The sequence below is a fragment of the Loxodonta africana genome, chromosome 4, assembly GCF_030014295.1.
Source record: "Loxodonta africana isolate mLoxAfr1 chromosome 4, mLoxAfr1.hap2, whole genome shotgun sequence".
NCBI lineage: Eukaryota > Metazoa > Chordata > Mammalia > Proboscidea > Elephantidae > Loxodonta > Loxodonta africana.
In genome coordinates this window covers 2,883,065-2,901,006 of record NC_087345.1, presented here as the reverse complement: position 1 = coordinate 2,901,006, position 17,942 = coordinate 2,883,065, and the positions used below count along the sequence as shown (strand labels likewise).

Sequence of the window (17,942 nt, the reverse complement as noted above, 5' to 3'; positions counted from 1 at the left end):
CACCCCCAAAACCTCCTCGACGCTGCCCCTGGGTAGTCAAACCCTGCCACACCCTAACCCCTGGTAACTACTGAACGTTCTTCGTCATCACAGTTTAGTATTTGAAATGTCAACTTAGCGAGACTTTTTATTTTCACATAGCGTGAGGCCTCAGAGATTCATCCAAATGTGTGTATCAGCTGTTTCTTTCTCTTGATTTCTAAGTAGTATTCCTTTGTGTAGATGTACATTTTGGCATTTATCCATTGTGGTATACTTGTATTGTTTCTCGTTCTTTGTAGTTATGAATGCATAGAGCTGTTATAAACATTCACGTACGGGTTTCTGTGTGAATGTCAGTAGTCATTTTTCTAGAGTAAATACCTAGGAGTGGGATTCCTCAGTTCTGTAGTATGGAATGCTGGTGGCGCAGTGGTTAAGAGCATGGCTGCCAACTAAAAGCTCGGCAGTTCAGAAACCCTATGGGGTAGTTCTACTCTGTCCTATAGGGTCGCTACGGGTTGGAGTCGACTCAGCAGCAATGAGCTTGTTTGTTTATAGTAAGTATATTTTTAACTGTAATAGAAACAACTGATCTATTTTCTACAGTGTCTGTACAGTTTCGCCTTCCCACCAGCAACAATGCAGGAGAAGTGCGCTTGGTCCACATCCTCACTAAAACAGGCTGTGACTGTCACGTCCCATTCCGATAGGTGAGCAGAGATATAGTGCTGTGGTTTTCTGTCGCCTTTCTCTGATGGCGAAGGATGTCAAACACCCTTTCTTGTGCTTATTTGCTGTTCTCTTCTGTGAAGTATCTGTTCAAGTTGCTTGCCCATTTAACACGTTGGGCTATTGTTTAATTACTACTGAGTTTTGAGCGTTCTTTATAGATCTTGCATGAAGTCCTTCATCAAATACACGGTCTGCAACACTGTCTCCATCTTGCACTGCGGGTTTTCATTCTCACAACTGTGTGATTTTCAGTGTGAAATATTTAATTTTGATGAAATCCAATTTATCATTTTTTTCTTTTAAGGATTGTGCTTGTGGCTCCGTATCTAAGTCCTTTTCCCTAATCCCAGGTCATAAGGGTTTTTCTTCTTAAAGATCTATAGATTTATGTTTAGATCTATGATCCATTTTGAGTATAAGTTGTGAAGTTTAGGTTGAGCCTAATTTTTTTTTAACATGTGGCTGCCCAATTTGTTGAAAAGGCTCTCTGTTCTCCATTGTATTGGCTTTGCAACTTGTCAAAAATCATGTGATCTATTTTTGACCTCCGTTGTGTTTTCTTGTTCACTGTGTCTGTTCCTTCACCAATATCACACTGTCTTGATACTGTAGCTTTATACCAAACACCGAGCCCATTGCTGTCAAGTCAATTCCAACTCATAGCGACCCCACAGGACAGAGTAGAACTGCGCTATAAGGTTTCCAAGGAACAGCTGGTGCATTCCAACTGCCAACCTTTTGGTTAGCAGTTGAGCTCTTAACCACTGCGCCACCAGAGCTCTGAAGCTTTATAATAACTCTTCAAATCAGATGCTGGTAGTCCTTTAACCTTTTTCTTTTTCAAAACCATTTTGCCTGTCCTAGTTCCTTGGCATTTGCATATACATTTTAGAATTGGCTTGTCTATATCAACAAAAAGTCCTGCTAGGATTTAGGCAGGAATTGTCTAAATCCGTACATCAATTAAATATATAGACTCTTCCAGCTCAGGGACATGGGATGTCTCTGCATTTACTTAGGTCTCCTTTGTAAAAGAGGAAGACCCTCACAAGACGGATTGACACAGTGGCTGCAACAATGGGCTTGAGCATAACAATGATTGTGAGGATGGTGCAGGACTGGGTAGTGTTTCGTTCCGTTGTGCATAGAGTCTCTATGAGTCGGAACCGGCTCCACAGCACCTAAGAACAGCAACGACAACCTTTGATTTATTTCACTGGTGTTTTGTAGTTTTCAATACACAGATCCTACACATCTTTTGCTAGTTTTACACCTAAGTGTTTCCTTTTTTGTGAAGCAGGTATAAATTGTACTAACAAAAAATTGGCACAGAAGTCTTTGATTTCTTTCCTCCGTGTTTTGTAGTTTTAAATACAGATCTTACACATGTTTTGCTAGTTTTACACCTAAGTATTTTATTTTTTGTGGAGCCCTTATAAATTGTATTTTTAAATAGTTTCTAGTTGTTCACTGCCAGCATATAGAAATATGATTAATCAGTTTTTCATCAGTCTTCTGGCCTGTAACTTTGCTAATCTCACTTATTAGTTCCAAGAGCATTTCCGTAGAGTCTATAGGGCATCCTACATAGACAATCGTATTATCTGTAAAACGGGAAATTTTGTTTTAATTTTTCCTTTCAAATCTGTTTGTATTTCTTTTTCTTTTTTTGGCCCTGTTGGACTGGCTAGGACTCCCCTTGTGATGCTGAATAGCAGCGGTAAGAGTGTTGCCACGCGCCTAACCTTAGAGGAGGGGCATTACGCCTTCCACCGCGGAAGTGCCAGCTCTAGGCTTTTTGTAGACGCCCCTTAGGAAGCTGAGGGAGAGCCCTTCTCTTTCTGGTTTGCTGAGCTTTTTTTTTTTTAATTATAAACTAATGTTGAAATATGTCAAATGTTTTTTCTACATCTATTTGTAATGATTTTTTTATTCTCTTAACATGGTGGATTACATTGATTCACGTTCAAACATTGAAACAGCTTTGCATTCTCAGAGTAAAATCCACTCGATCATAAACCATTACTAATTTTGTATATAACTTGATTTGATTAGCTAGTATTTTTATATTTTATTGAGGGTTTTTTGCCTCTATGTCAATAAAAGACATATTGATTTATAGGGTTTTTTTAGTTTAGTTTGTTTTGTTTGTTTGTCCTGTGTTTGTGTGGTTTTGGTATCCTGGTAAAGTTGGCCCCATAAAATAAAGGTTTGCTCCACAAAGGACCACTCTACTTAGAATTAATAGTCCACCAGTTCATGCAGAATGTAGAAATATTACCTCCCCTCCACGTAGGTCCTTTTAACTTCTGCTTTTCTTGTTATAGTTGCTATATGAATTACATCTACTCACATTGAAAACCCTGCCAGGTAAGGCTGTAACTGTTCTTTCAGCTATCATGCGTATTTTGAATAATTAAGAGAAAAAAAATGCCTCTTATATTTCCAAGATATTTCTGATGTCCCAAGTTTCCCTCTGGCATCGATTCCTTTCCATCTGAAGGACTTCCTCTAGCATTTCTTATGGAGAAGGACTGCTGGTAATGAGTTCTTTTTGTTTCCCTTCATCTGAGAATGGCTTTTCTTCAACTTTATTCCTGGAAGAGACAGAGAGAGAGGAGACAGAGAGAAAGAGAGATAGGAAGCAAGGGGTTCACCCCATGCTCTTGGCATTAGCACTCTGTGGTTGAAAGAAGGCTTTCCTCTCTCAGAAGTTTCAACACCTTCTTGACTGCCCCACAATTGCTGGGCCACAGCAGCTGCCACCATGAGGTTGCCTGCTAGTTGGGTTGGAATAGAACGGGAAAGGAAAGATCTGTGGGCTTCCTCCACTCTAGACCATGGGGGCCCTCTTTCCTCATGCTTCAGCTAGTGAGACAGGCCTTCCTTTGGAGCTCCTTCTCCTTCTGCTCAGGCCGATGGCCCCAGAGAAAATGAGAGTGGTGAACTCTCCACTGGGTTGGTGGTCCTCCAAATTTTGGTCTCCTTCCCCAACGGGCCTGTCACCATTTACCTTTCTGGGTCCTCGGACAGCTGTTCCCTGTGTTCTGTCCAGGACATAGCCTTCTGTTCAGTTGACGGAGAAAGTGGAGAGTCTTATTCCATATTTCCTGGAACCAGGAGCTCCAGAAATGGGTAATTCTGATGTAGTCGAATTCATCCTATTTTTCCTTCTTATGGCTTAAGCTTTTGGAGATACTTATATAAAGCAGGTTTTTCCCATGCCTACATTGCACATGGAGTCCCTGGGTGGTCCAAACTGTTATTGAGCTCCACTACTAACCAAAAAGTTGGCGGTTCAAGCCCACCTAGAAGGTGCCTCATAAGAAAGGCCTGATGACCTACTTCTGAAAAATTAGCCATTGAAAACCCTATGGAACACAGTTCTACTCTGACACACATGGGCTCTCCATGAGTCAGAATTAACTCAATGGTGCGTGTAAGGGGTACTGGTACACTGCACACATTTTTCTATAAGTTTTATAGTTTCACCTTCCATATTACACTTTAATCTTCATGGATTTAACCCTTGTGTATGTAGAGAAGCAGAGTTTCAGGGTTTTTTTTTTTTTTTTTCCAGAAGGGAAATGTTTTTTTCTCTCTCTTTCTCTCCCTTCCTTCCTTCCTTCCTTCCTTCCTTCCTTCCTTCCTTCCTTCCTTCCTTCCTTCCTTCCTTCCTTCCTTCCTTCCTTCCTTCCTTCCTTCCTTCCTTCCTTCCTTCCTTCCTTCCTTCCTTCCTTCCTTCCTCTTTCTTTCTTTGTTTTTTCTTAATCTGAGTTTTTACTGAGCAGAAAGATCACTATAGTTTGTCCTTTGTCTATCCCTTGAAAATAATCTTGCTTGTCAAACTTACAAACATGACTAAATAGTCCTAAAGTAATAGGATATCTCAAGGAACTGAGCTTTCCCTAAAAACAAACTACTAGGGAATCCTGTCTCTAAATCTATACAGCATTTTTAAGCACTTGGAAATGATCATTTATTCATTTACATAAAAATTACTTCGTTTGTCAAACAATACAATTTCAGATTGTAAAAAAAGAAAAAGGTTGAAGCTATTGTTATTGGGGTTCATGGGGCATGGTTTGCACTTCAATCACTTGATTCACAATTTCTGCCGGGTTAGCCCGTCTGCTTTCCCTGTGAATCCACCACCATGCCAGCTGAAGATTTGCAGAGTATGTCTTAGGAGTTTGCGTTCCAGGTCATACTTCTAAGCCTCCTGCATCACTGCATTCAGCTTCTTGTCTCTGTTTTTTCCAGCCTGGGAGAGAATACACTGAACAATCGCAGCCCAGGCTTTTCCAAGACAGCGTTTGAATGCTGGCTCCATCCTCACAGTGGCGGATGTAAACACTGTCCTTTGGCTTGGTGCTGAGTAACTTCCTCTTTCTCAGAATGGGTTGTTCACAGACTGCTGAGTTCGAGGCTGACTTTCAGATCCTCCATGCTCACATCGGCCAACGGTTCTGCATCAGCCTTTGCATTCCCGCAGCCACCGCCTCATCCATCATCCGTTGAGCAGGAGCAGCACAACATCCCGGCCTCCGTTGAGGTGAGCCTGGTGTGGGCTTACCCTCCCTCCATCGGAGCCTCTCTTCTAATTTGGCCTTCAGGAGCTTTCTTACAGCATCTTTGGCTATCTCTGAGATCTAGCTCCTCTCTTCCTCTGGGAACTCGAAGCTGCCTGTCAGGATCTTTCTCCACATATCCTTTGGGATCGTCTGGCTATGGTGTTTGGAGTAAAAAGAAGGGTATCCGCACAGCATCACACAGACAATCACCTCTAGGGACCACAAGTCACAGCTTTTGTGATAAGTGTAGGGTGTTGGCAAGGTAGGGAAAGTGCCAGACCTCTCTTTCTGATGCCTTCCCTGTGCCTCTACAACCTGAGGTGCCACATAATAAGGGGTAAACTGGGGTGTCGTCAGATCACCGTGGTCAATTTTGACACATCCAAAGTCATACAACTGCACTAGGGCAACCCAAGTGTTATCCTTGAAGATGGGATTTTCAGGCTCACTACCTCCGTGCGCGATGTCCATCAAGTGGCAGGGCTATAGAGCCAGGGCTAGCTGCTTTCTTACTTGGCTGCTGCTTCTCTGTTAAGTGATGGAGCTGGCTGCTTCTGTGAAATAGCTCTCCTTTCCATCATCTCCATCACAATTAAGAGGCGAGCCCTGGAACAAACACTTCAATAGCCCGAACTACTATTGGGTGTGAGGCACACATCACCTGCAGGCATACCTCATTTCCAGCTTCTGGACCATCAAGAAGGATTTTCTGTGCAAACTGTTCTTGGGTAGATTTCTTCACACAGGCTCTAACTGGAGCACTAATTCCAGCTCCCAGCCTCTGAGTCCAATGGAGGTTTCTTTGATGGTTTTTTCCATCTCAATCTCCTCCAGCATGCTCCACTGGGCCCCCATGAACAGAAGCAGGGGAAGCTGCCTGATGCCAGTGCAGCCAAGGAAGCTAAGGCCTAGGCGACTGAGCCTGTGGGTTTCAGGCAGACAGGAAGCAGCTGCCTGTGGGGACCAGCAGGGAAGATGGCCACAGCAAAGCTTGGCTTCAGCATGCATCTCTGGGCTGGGAGTGGGGAACTTGTTCCTTCACTGCCACTACCAATAATCCACCACTTACCCATTGTTTTTTTCTTTTCTTCTATAAACATTTATTCAGAAAAGTATGCAAATCCTGAATGTAAGTGTGCTGAATGCTCGTAAAATTAACAAATAAGGCACTGTTTTTTTTTTTTTTATTAGCTTGTACCCATGTCAAGAAAAATACCATTATCAGCTCCCCAAAGACCTCCCTGCTTGTCTTCCATTCTTTCCCTCCTGCTTTAGGGTAACCAGCATCCTTCCTGACTTCTCACTCAGTAGACTAGGCTTTGCCTCATTTTGGAATTTCTGTAGTGGAGTCATATTCTCTTGGATCTTGCTCATTCTGCTCAACATTACGTTTTCGAGATTCATTCCTTTGTGACTCATTTATCCTCATTGCTATATCATACTCCACTGGGAGATTAGACCACAACGTATCCATTCTGCTGCTGATGGGCACTTGGGTGAGTTCCAGGTTCTTGTTTGTAATGCTGCTGAGCACTCTTAGGTGTCCTTTGATGGATAAGCATACGTTTCTGTTGGCTGTATTCTAGGTGCGGAGCCGCTGAGTCAGAGGGTGGGCATCCGTTCAGCGGTAGTAGACATTCTCCTTTTTTAGTCTTTGTCCCAGTGCCTCATCTCACCAGTGCAGTGTGCAAGTTCTGCTTGCTCCTCAGCTTCTCCACATGTGACCTTTCTGTCCCTTTCTTTTCAGGCTCTCTGCTGGGAATTTTCACAGGCTCAGGAGCCACTTAGCTCCACCTTGACCTGAGAGCCGGTGCCTGTCTGTGTCCAGAGCCGTCTTTGAGCCTTCTGTTCTCCTCTGGCCTCTGCTGCCTATTTCTCCCCAGGGCCACACTGCTTTTGTTATGTTAATTATTTTTATGACTTTGTCATTGGACATAATGCCATTTAGGTGTGCAACCCATGTTGACAGTTATTTTAGTAGAATTGCCTCAGCTGCTTGTGTGGATTTCACATATATTTTTTAATGGTTTTGAATGATTTTGTTGAGCTCCCCCAAAAATCCAGCTGAAAATTTTTGAATAGAACTGCACTGAAGATATGTTATGCCCTAGGAGCCTGGATGAGGCAAATGGTTTAGGATTGGCTGCTAACTTAGAGGTTGATGGCTCAAACCTTCCCAGAGACCCCAAAGAAGAACGGCCTGGCAAGCTGCTTCCATAAAGATTACAGCCAAGAATACCCTCTGGAGCAGTTCTACCCTGTAACACGTGGGTCTCCAAGAGTCGGAATCCACTGGACTGCAATGGATCTCATTCTTTTTTTTTTCGGAATGAAAATTTAAAAAATTCTTCATAAAGATCTTGTGCATTGTTTGTTAGAGTGATTTATCGAAAATGAATGGTTTGTGTTGTTTTCGGAAATTATTGTTTGTTGTTTTGTATTTATATTCTAGTTGGGTGCTGCTAGTACAGTCATCCACAGTTGGGTCATGCTAATTTGATCTTGGATCTGACAATCTCGTGGAATTCTGCCATCAGTTCTATAATTTTGTCTATTGTTCCTGTTGGGATTCTATGTATTTTGGGAGCCCTGGTGGCTCAGTGGTTAAGAGCTCCACCGCCAAGCAAGAGGTTGGCATTTCGAATACACCAGCTGCTCTGTAATGGATTGAATTGTGTCCCCCAAAATTACGTGTCAACTTGGTTAGGCCGTGTGCGATTGTCCTCCATTTTGTGATTTTCCTATGTGTTATAAATCATAATCTCTGCCTGTGGTTAAAGAGGATTAGGGTGGGATGTAACACCCTTTCTCAGGCCACAACCCTGATCCAATGTAAAGGGAGCTTCCCTGGGGTGTGGCCTGCACCACCTTTTATCTCTCAGGAGATAAAAGGAAAGGGAAGCCAGCAGAGAGCTGGGGACCTCATACTACTAAGAAAGCAGCGCCAAGAGCAGAGCATATCATTTAGATCTGAGGCTCCTGTGCTGAGATGCAACCAGACCAAGGGAAGACTGATGACGAGGAACTTCCTCCAGAGCCAACACAGAGAGAAAGCCTTCCCCTGGATCCTGTGCCTGAATCTGGACTTCTAGCCTACTGAACTGTGAGAAAATTAACCTCTCTTTGTTAAAGTCATCCACTTGTGGTATTTCTGTTATAGCAGCACTGGATGACTAAGACATGCTCCTTGGAAACCCCATGGGGCAGTTCTACTCTGTCCTATAGGGTTGCTACAGGTTTTTTTTGTCTTAATCAAGCCTTCTCTTTCTCTTGTTACAAGTTCATCACTTGCTGTTTTTCCAAAAAATATACTTCATCTTGTGTTCCCAATTCATTGACATGAACAGGTTTGGGGAAATACTATTATATTTCACTTTTGCTTGTTTTTGTCATCCTCTCTTTTATTCTGATTTTTAATGTCATTTTATCTTCCTTTTTTCCTCCCTTCATCTTGATCAAAGCTATCTTGCTAATATTTTCAGACATACTTCCTGAAGTATTTTTCATTTATTATTCCCAATTCTGTTGCTTTCTGAACTTTTGTATTTTCTTTGTTCTTTGCAGGGCAGTTGGGTGGGTGGAATTATCTTTGTTTTTTTTAAAATAACTTTCTGATTTAAAGACTTAGCTTCCTTTAAAATTTTTTTTCCTAATAAATGTGTTTTGAGTCATACATCTTATGGTGCTTTAGCTATATCTACAAATGAGTGTAATATTTTCAAGTTCATTCTGTTCTAAGTTCTTCAAAATTTTCTTACAATTTTATTTTTAGCCCAAAGTATATTGAATTGCCTGTTAGGTTCCAATGAGATTTTTAATGATGTGTTAAAAATAATAGTTTCTAATTTTGCTGCAAAAGACCTCTTTAAAGTTTTAAAAAGCAAGGATGTCACTTGGATGACTAAGGTACGTCTGACCCAAGCCATGGTCTTTTCAATCACCTCATATGCATGTAAATGTAGGATAATGAAAACGGAAGACAGAAGAATTGATGCATTCTAACTGTGATGTTGGAGAAGAATACTGAATAAATTGTGAGCTGCCAGAGGAATGAACAAATCAGTCTTAGAAGAAATACAACCAGAATGTTCTGTAGAAGTGACGATGGCAAGACTTCAGCTCTCTTACTTTGGACACATAGTCAGGAAAGACCAGTTACTAGAAAAGAACAGGATATTGGTAAAGTAGAGTGTTGCCAAAAGGAGGGAAACTCTCAGTGAGCTGGATTGACACAGTAGCTGAAACAACGGACTCAAAATTACCAATGATCATGAAGATGGCACAGGACTGGGCAATGTTTCCTTCTGTTGTGCATATGGAGTGAACTCAGTGGTAACTGACAATAGCAACAACCCATGAACATGGTACCCCAGCTTGTCCCATCATAAAAAAACAAAGCAAACCTGTTGCCGTCAAGTTGATTCCAACTCACAGCAACCCCAAGAGACAGCGTAAACCTGCCTCATAAGGTTTCCAAGGAACGCATGGCGGATACAGACTGCTGACCTTTTTGGTTAACAGTCAAACACTTAACACCTGTCCCGTTACAGGTGTAGTTAACTCTGAGAGCTTGGCTAAAGTTCGGTCTGGCAGGGGTTTCTGTACTGTCAATTTACAGTTTTCCCCTTCATAGTTAATAAATGGAGTCCCCGGGTGGTGCAAACAATTAAGTGCTCAGCTGTTAACCAAAAGGTTGGAGGTTCGAGTCCACCCAGAGGTAGCTCAAAAGAAAACCTGGTGATCTACTCCCCAAAACTCATCAGTTGTAAACCCTATGGAGTAGAGTTCTATTCTGGTGCACGTTGGGTCACCATGGGTCAGAGTCTACTGGTCAACAACTGTTAGTAAGTAACAGGGAGGTACTTTGAGACTGTGTGAGTGTCCTGTTATCCATCAATGTGTCAGCCATGGGTGTTTCTTGCCTGAATAAATTGCTATTAGGATGCTTGTAAGGAGCCCTGGTGGCGCAGAGGTTAAAGTACTTGACGGCTAACAGAAAGGTCGGCAGTTTGAACCCACCAGCTGCTCCATAGAAGAAAGATGTGTCAGTCTGCTTCCATAAGGATTTACAGCCTTTGAAACCAGATGGGACAGTTCCATTCTGTCCTACACGGTCTCTGTGAGCAGGAATTGACTTGAAGGCAACATGTTTTTTTAAATGATGGTTTTAAAATGGTAATTTTTTTCTAATTCCATCATGATTCCCTGTTTATGAGTTGGCCCCAACACTGTAAGAAGTATTTCCCCTTCCCTTGGCTTTGGTTTTCTTCCCTGCATCTACGGATCCATCTCTACCGTGTGTGGACTCACAGGGTCTTACTTTTTTCAGGGGGTCATTCCTACCACCAGCGTTCCTCTTGAGGCTTGTGTATACAGCTGTGTGGACGTGACTATGGCAGAGACTGCTGGTGTGGCCAAGATCCATTTCCTTTTTTTTTTCCTGGGTGCACATCGGGCCACATTTCCAAGACTGTCTTCTTACTGTGCACTGAGCAAAGTCAGTGAGCTCTGATCATGGAGCGTGGATAGGATAGGTGACACCATGTCTATGAACTTCCATTCCTGCTCTCTGTCCCCCTGTGGTCAGGTGCAGGGGTCCAGCAGAGACTTACACATCCCAGTGCATAACAAAACCATGGCACACCAGCCACAGAGCAAGAATTCCACCCTGGACTTTGCAAGGACCACAAATAAACTGTATCACGTCACTGAGATCTGGAGGATTGTTACACCAGCTACTGTTTCTTAGCTTGACTCGTGTAAGGCACTAGCTACCCCATAAGACACATAGGTAGATGGGTTACTCCTCAAAAGGAAGTATGCTTAACATTTTGATGGAAACTGGTAAATTGCTGTCTAGACAGTGACTCTGATATGTGCACCCTCTCTTTGTGTCTGAGAATATTCCATACTTGTGCTGATCGTCCTTCCTACCGCCTGTGGCTTTGCACTCATTTCTAGCCCTTTAAACGTCCTATACTCCAGGCACAGTGAATACTTGCCAGTCCCCAAGTGAGCCAGCGCTTATGCCTGCCAGCCCCTGACCTGGCTGTCCCCTCTGCCTAGATGTGACCTGATCTTGTGGGTGATAGCCACACAACTTGTCACTCCTACCTTCCTGGCCTCTTGACACTCCTGGACCCCAGGAGGTTGTCGCTTTCGCCTCTGACCGAGTCACTTCGTGCAGGTCTCTCTCATGGACATTTGTCTATTGGGTGTGTTCCTTGTACGCAGACCATGGGCCTCGGCAGGCAGCAAGCTCCTGGGGTCCCTGCAGCCACAGAATCTGTGTCTGTGTGTGTGGGAGAGAGAGAGAATGTGTGTGTGCGTGAGAGAGACAGAGAAACAGAAAGAAAGAGTGTGTGCAGGGGTGTTTGAGAGAATGTGTGTGACGGAGAAGAAAGAGAGAGAAGCGCTCCTAGTTAGCTGGGCCTGAAGGGCTGATCACAGAGCAAGAGCTAAAAGTGATGGAGTCACCATGGGTGTCATCAGGCTGCCCTGGTATTTGCCCCAAACCACACACACACACACCCACCTGCACACAGACTCACACACAGAGACACACACAAACACATGTGCACACATGCTCTCTCTTACACACACTCACACACCCTCACACCTGCAAACCCTAATCTAGACCCCATGTCTGAGGAGGTATCACAGGGGACACACACAGGATAGGCTCTGTCACCTGCCAGGTCCCACAGTGACCCTCCTGAGCTGCCATCTCCCCAAGTCCATCCTGCACCTGACCTTGCAAGTCTCTGCAGCTCTGCCTGACACCCTAGGGTACCCCCTCTTAGAAGGTAGGACTGTAAGCAGCAGTGATTTACGTCTGCCCATTGCTACACTGTGCTGCAGCTGGGAGTGCTCAGAGCATCTGGCTGGGACATCTCTGCAGCCTCCATGGTGGTCCAGAGCTCTACCTGCCCCACGTGCCTGGGACCAGCTGTGCCTGCTGCAGCTTGCCACATCCCGACCTCCTCCTTAATGGGGCCGGGCCCCAGGGGTGCACACCCACTGAAAGGGGACCCCGTCATTTCTCTTAAAGGGGTTGGGTGTGCCTGCAGAAACAGGGTCCCCACCTTCCTCCTTAATGGTGCTTAGCCCTTCTACTGTGCCCCACGGAGCCTTTTCTAGCCCTCCAGCTGTAGTGGAGGACAAAGGACGAGGCATGGCAGGAGAGGCACAGATGAGGCCCCTTGCACACTTCAGCCTTTCCTGTTTTACACATTTTATTTGGAAATAACTCAGCATTTAATGATGTTGGATAAAGATGCAGGACCTGCAGGCTCAGGGGGTCATTAAACCCACTACCGTCGAGTCGATTCTGACTCATAGCGACCCTGTAGGACAGGGTAGAACTATAGAGTTTCCAAGGAGCACCTGGTGGATTTGAACTGCCGACCTCTTGGTTAGCAGCTGTAGCACTTAACCACTACGCCACCAGGGGGTCATTAGGAACACGCAAAACCACACGCGGGGCCCGCCCATACTGCACCATCCCCGTGGAGAGCTATGTGGAACCGCTGAGGGTCTGTGTGAACAGCCAAGCTTAGGGGTACAGCAGGAGGTCCCCTGTGCTGCCAGCCCCAGGCCACACCCCTCGGTGGGGACCCCCTGCAGACTTTTCCCTGCTTGGACCCCTAGCTTGTCTTCTCTGCGTGCATGGCTCCCTGAGGTTCCAGAACTCCAGGCCGCCCTTGGAGAATCCGAGCACATGGAATGAGCAGCCCATGACTGTACAGCTGTCTTCCCAAGAATCTTACCTTATTCTCGGGCTGTTTCAAACCAGGCGGCCCTGTGAAGGTGGAGCCCTGTGTTCATAGCTAATGTCATTGGTGTCATCAGTGTCGTGGGTCACTGTCCCCTTCCCACCACACTTGTGCACTGAGCACTTTGTAGGGCGTCTGTGCTCAGGGCAGTTGGCCTTGAATCTAGATCCACCACAGGGTGGGAGGTGGTGGTGGACAAATACCACCTGGTCATTTTGTTCCTGTTTCCTCATCTGCAAATGGGCCTGCATTAGCCAGGTTCTCCAGAGAGGAAACAGAACATGATAGAGATAGATGACAGATAGGTGATAGGTAGGTAGATAGATAGATAGGTGATGGATACATAGATAGGTGTTACATAGATAGATACATAGTGTCTTAGTCATCTAGTGCTGCCATAACAGAAATACCACAAGTGGATGGCTTTAACAAAGAGAGATTTATTTTCTCACAGTCCAGCAGGTTACAAGTCCAAATTCAGGGTGTCAGCTCCAGGGAAGACTTTCTGCCTCTGTTGGCTCTGGAGGAAGGTCCTTGCCCTCAATCTTCCCCTGGTCTAGGAGCTTCTCGGGCGCAGGGACCCCATGTTCAAAGGACTCGCTCTGCTCCTGGTGCTGCTTTCTTGGTGGTATGAGGTCCCCAACTCTCTGCTTGGTTCTCTTTCCCGTTCTTTCTTAAGAGATAAAAGATGGTGCAGGCCACACCCCAGGGAAACTTCCTTTACATTGGATCAGGGAGGTGACCTGAATAAGGGCGGTATTACAAATTCCACCCTAACCCTCTTAACATAAAATTACAATCACAAAACAGAGGACAATACTGGGAATCATGGCCTAACCAACTTGACACATATTTTTGGGGGGACACAATTCAATCCATGAAGCATAGATAGATAAACAGATACATAGACAGATACATAGATCTATAGACAGATAGATATTCAAAACCCGTAGGCCAGTTCATAGTCTGGAAACCCTGGCAGAATTTCTATATGTCTACTTACAGTCTTGAGGCAGGCCCCTTCTTCTATGGGAATCTCAGTTTTTGCTCTGATTGGATGAGGCCCACTCACATTATGGAGGATAAATCTCATTTATTTAAAGTCAGCTGACTATAGATGTTAACCACATCTACAAAATTCTTTCATAGCAACTTCCAGACTAGTGTTTGACCAAACAACTGGGCACCATGGGCCAGCCGAATGGTGTGTGTGTTGTGTGTGTGGTGTGTGTACTGTGTATGTGGGTGTCTGTGTGCATCACACAAACACACCACACCTATACTCACACTCCACAGATCTGCACACATTACACACACACACACACACACACACACACTTGAGATCTCCCACGAGTGGTTGGGGAATTGGGTCTGGGAGGCATTTCTGATTTCGCAGCTAGAGAGCTGTAGTTTTGGGGAGCTAGAAGGGAACCTGGAGGTCCAAACACTCTTTTAACAGGGAAGAGACAGGACATGACTGCCAAGGTGACCTGGGCAGGTAGAGCAGGCTTTAACCAGGTCTTCTGCTAGGGGTCCACTCTCTGTCAGGTCTCTGGGACCTTGTGTGTGTGTGTGTCCATGTGTGGGATGGGGCTCTGGGGCTGGGGTTGGAGTGTTCAGGCCACCACTGGGACCCTGGCCCCATCTCAACAAAAGTGTGCATGGTGTTTCCGATGAAGTGCTCTGCCCGGTTCTTTGGAAGGGGCCCTCTGGGGCCATGACACTCTGGAATACACAAGGGACTTTTGGTGGGATTCTGGGAGATTCTGCTCACCACATGCTCACCCATACCCATAGGCTTGGGACAGCTCCTTCTCTGGCCTCCTGACCACACTGAGCCTTGCCCTGGATGAGGCTGGGGGAGGCAGCCAGAGGGTCTGGGCACAGCAGAGGTCAGGCCCCCCAGGGGGGCCCGGGTACACTGCTGGCCATTTCCTGGTGTCTCCATCAGCTCCACCTGCTGTGTACCAGGAGGTGACAACTAGGTAACCTCAGATCTAACAAAGAAAGCAATCCAGGGACGGCCATGTGCAGGACTCAGGGGGCTTCTTCAGGGTCGACCCTGGCGGGCTTCTGTCTTTGGCCTGATTTCCTAACATGTGGCAGCTGACTGTATGGAGTGGACAAGACCTCAGCACCAGATAGAGGATGGCTCAGGCTGAGGGAGTCAGGTGGAGACGGTGACACCTGGCAGGGCAGAAGGAGCCTGTGAGCACAGCTGTGGGGGACGGGGGCTTCTGCCCTGTGCTTTGTCTCGGCCAGCATCTACATCACCGAGGGGCCTCTGCTCCCTGACTCCAGGCTCAACCACTGGACAATCCCAGGTTGTATCGCCATCTAGAGCCAGCTTTTCCCTTGAGCCCTTACCTGTACCTCTGAGCCTGGACCCTCGGCTAGAGTCAGCTGTAGGGTTTGCCCTGATACCCTGGGTTCTCTCCCAGCAGGCCCCTCCTGCCCTCTGGACCCAGGGACACCCTGACATCCCTGTTTCTTGCAACCACACACACACACACGCTGGCACACACACACACAGTGCTGTGAGGTGAAGAAGTGGACAGTTGAACATAGTTCTATCCCATGTGGCCTATGGAGAAGTGGAGATGACAGCGGCAGTGACCGTAGCTAAGTTTCTCCCTGCACTTGCTGTGGGGCAGGCATTGTGTCGAGCGCCGGGTATGCATCATCTCATAAACCTGTGTGGTGACTCAAAACAGACAAGTTAGTGTCGTCCTTGCTTTGCAGAGGAGGAGGCTGAGGGTCAGAGTGGTAGGGAAGCTTACTCTCCCAACTCTTCAACCCTCTGCCTCCTAAGTGAACCCTCCTTTCCTGCTCTCACAAATCCTGAGCCCACTTTTTATGATGGTGAGTAAAAGGACATGATTTTTATTCACATGCTGATGTATTCAACAAATATTTACAGACTGTCTGTCATGTATGTTCTCATTCCAGGCATGAGGGGAGCCGCTGTGACCCTTTGTTACCTTGGAGTTGAACTTCATATTGCAGTCCAGGCAAACACAGCCAGTAAACACGTATTACCTGTAGAGATTATAAATGCAGAATATCAAGTGATAAAATGCTAGGGAGGGGCATGATGAGTTAGGGGACAGGCTTGAATCCAGCCCTGCCCTCTCCTTGCTGGGCAGCCTTGGGGCAGTGGCATACCATCTGTGAAAGCCAACTCTTTATCGGTAAAATAGTGAACCATAGGAGCTACGATTGCTGGCACAGGGACAGCTACACAGCCAGTGCTCAGTAAATGTTAGTCGCTGGATCTCCTTAACCCTCCTGACCCAGCTGGAACTGCTGAGGATGCTTTCTGCCTCAATAAACTGTCACTTTTGTAAAGTCTAACGGGCTAGGGTTGCTGTCTTATGTTTCTTTGCAGCTCCCCAGCACAACACCTGCCTGTCATTTACTCTTCCTTATCCATCCATCCATTCATCCTTAATCCATCCATTTGCCATCTATTCATCCATCGGTCTATTCACCGTTCATCCATCCATTCACCATCCATCCATCCATCCATCCATCCATCCATCCATCCATCCATCCATCCATCCATCCATCCATCCATCCATCCCGCCATCCATCCATCCCGCCATCTGTCCATCCATCTGCCTGTCCACCCTTCCGTCCATCCATCCATCCATCCTTCCATCCATCCAACCATCCGTTCATTCATCTATCCATTTGCCATTCATCCAGTCATCTATCATCCATTCATCCTTCCATAATTCACCACCTGTCCACCCATCCACCATTCACTATTTACCCATCTGTTCTCCAACCAATTCCTTAAGCCATTACTGAATTTAAGAGGTACCTGCATGTCCAACTAGCTTCTGTGAAAGCTGGAGAAAGGTGCCCTGTATATACTTTTTCTTCCATCTTCCAGGCATGTGCCTTATTAAATAAACATATCTCCAGTGTCTCCAATATGACCACACCAGGCTCTGCTCAGGACTGCAGCTCTCAGCAGTGGCTGCTCATGAAACTACCTTAGAGACATTTGAAGAATGCTAAAATGCAGGCTCCTCTCCCCAAGTTTTGAGGGGCCCGGACACCCAATCTCAGGACTGTGAATGCAGTACTCAGAAGTTAACTTCTTGTGCATACCTGCTTGAACTGAGATCTATGTATGCACAAGGATGGGGGTAGGTTAGTCAATATTTGCTGCATGAGCGAATATACAAAACAGATGCATTTTCTCCTGCCACTGCCCTGCTTGGCTCCCAGGGGTGCCTAGTCAATGGCACAATTGATGCGGTTATCAATACCACATGAATGAGCTGGGTCACTGCCCCTGTGAGAGCCAGAAGAAATTCCTGCAAGTCACTGGAGTCAGGAGAACCACAGCCCAGGAAGGTGACCGGAGCCGGCTGACAAGCTGCCAGCCCGCAGGCCTCATTTTCATGTGGTAATCCCTTTTTTTTTTTTTTAATCCCGTACGCAAATAGTTTGATTGTATTAGCTGAGGGTAATTTTTCACACTTCACAGTAGCTGCTCAGTTTGCCTCCAGAATCTGCTGACTCTACTAGGAATTTGCACAATAAAATAATGGAAAAACTACAATAACCAGTGAAGCCAAACCCAAAATTGCATTCAATCAAACCCTCAGAGCAGAGAGCACTAATGGGCCCCAGTCAGTTTCCTCTTCCGAACGTGATCGGGTCTGCAGGGTTTTCTCCTCTTCCGAGCATTGTTAGGCCACAGCTCAACTTTCTATCACAGATGCTTGATGAACCATATTGGATTGGCTTTAGCTTCCTTTCGTTTTGTTTGGTTTGGGTTGGTTTTCATGTCACGCATATTCATGAACCTCAAAGCCAGGCATCCACACGGTGGGATCGGGGGCACATGATCTAGGTAAGGGCG

General features: G+C 45.8%; 1 pseudogene; it reads right to left on the bottom strand.

Annotated features, from left to right (window-relative positions):
• Nucleotides 1-4,775: 4,775 nt before the first annotated feature.
• LOC100672685 (MAP kinase-activated protein kinase 5-like) lies at nt 4,776-6,201 on the bottom strand (annotated as a pseudogene).
• Nucleotides 6,202-17,942: the final 11,741 nt, after the last annotated feature.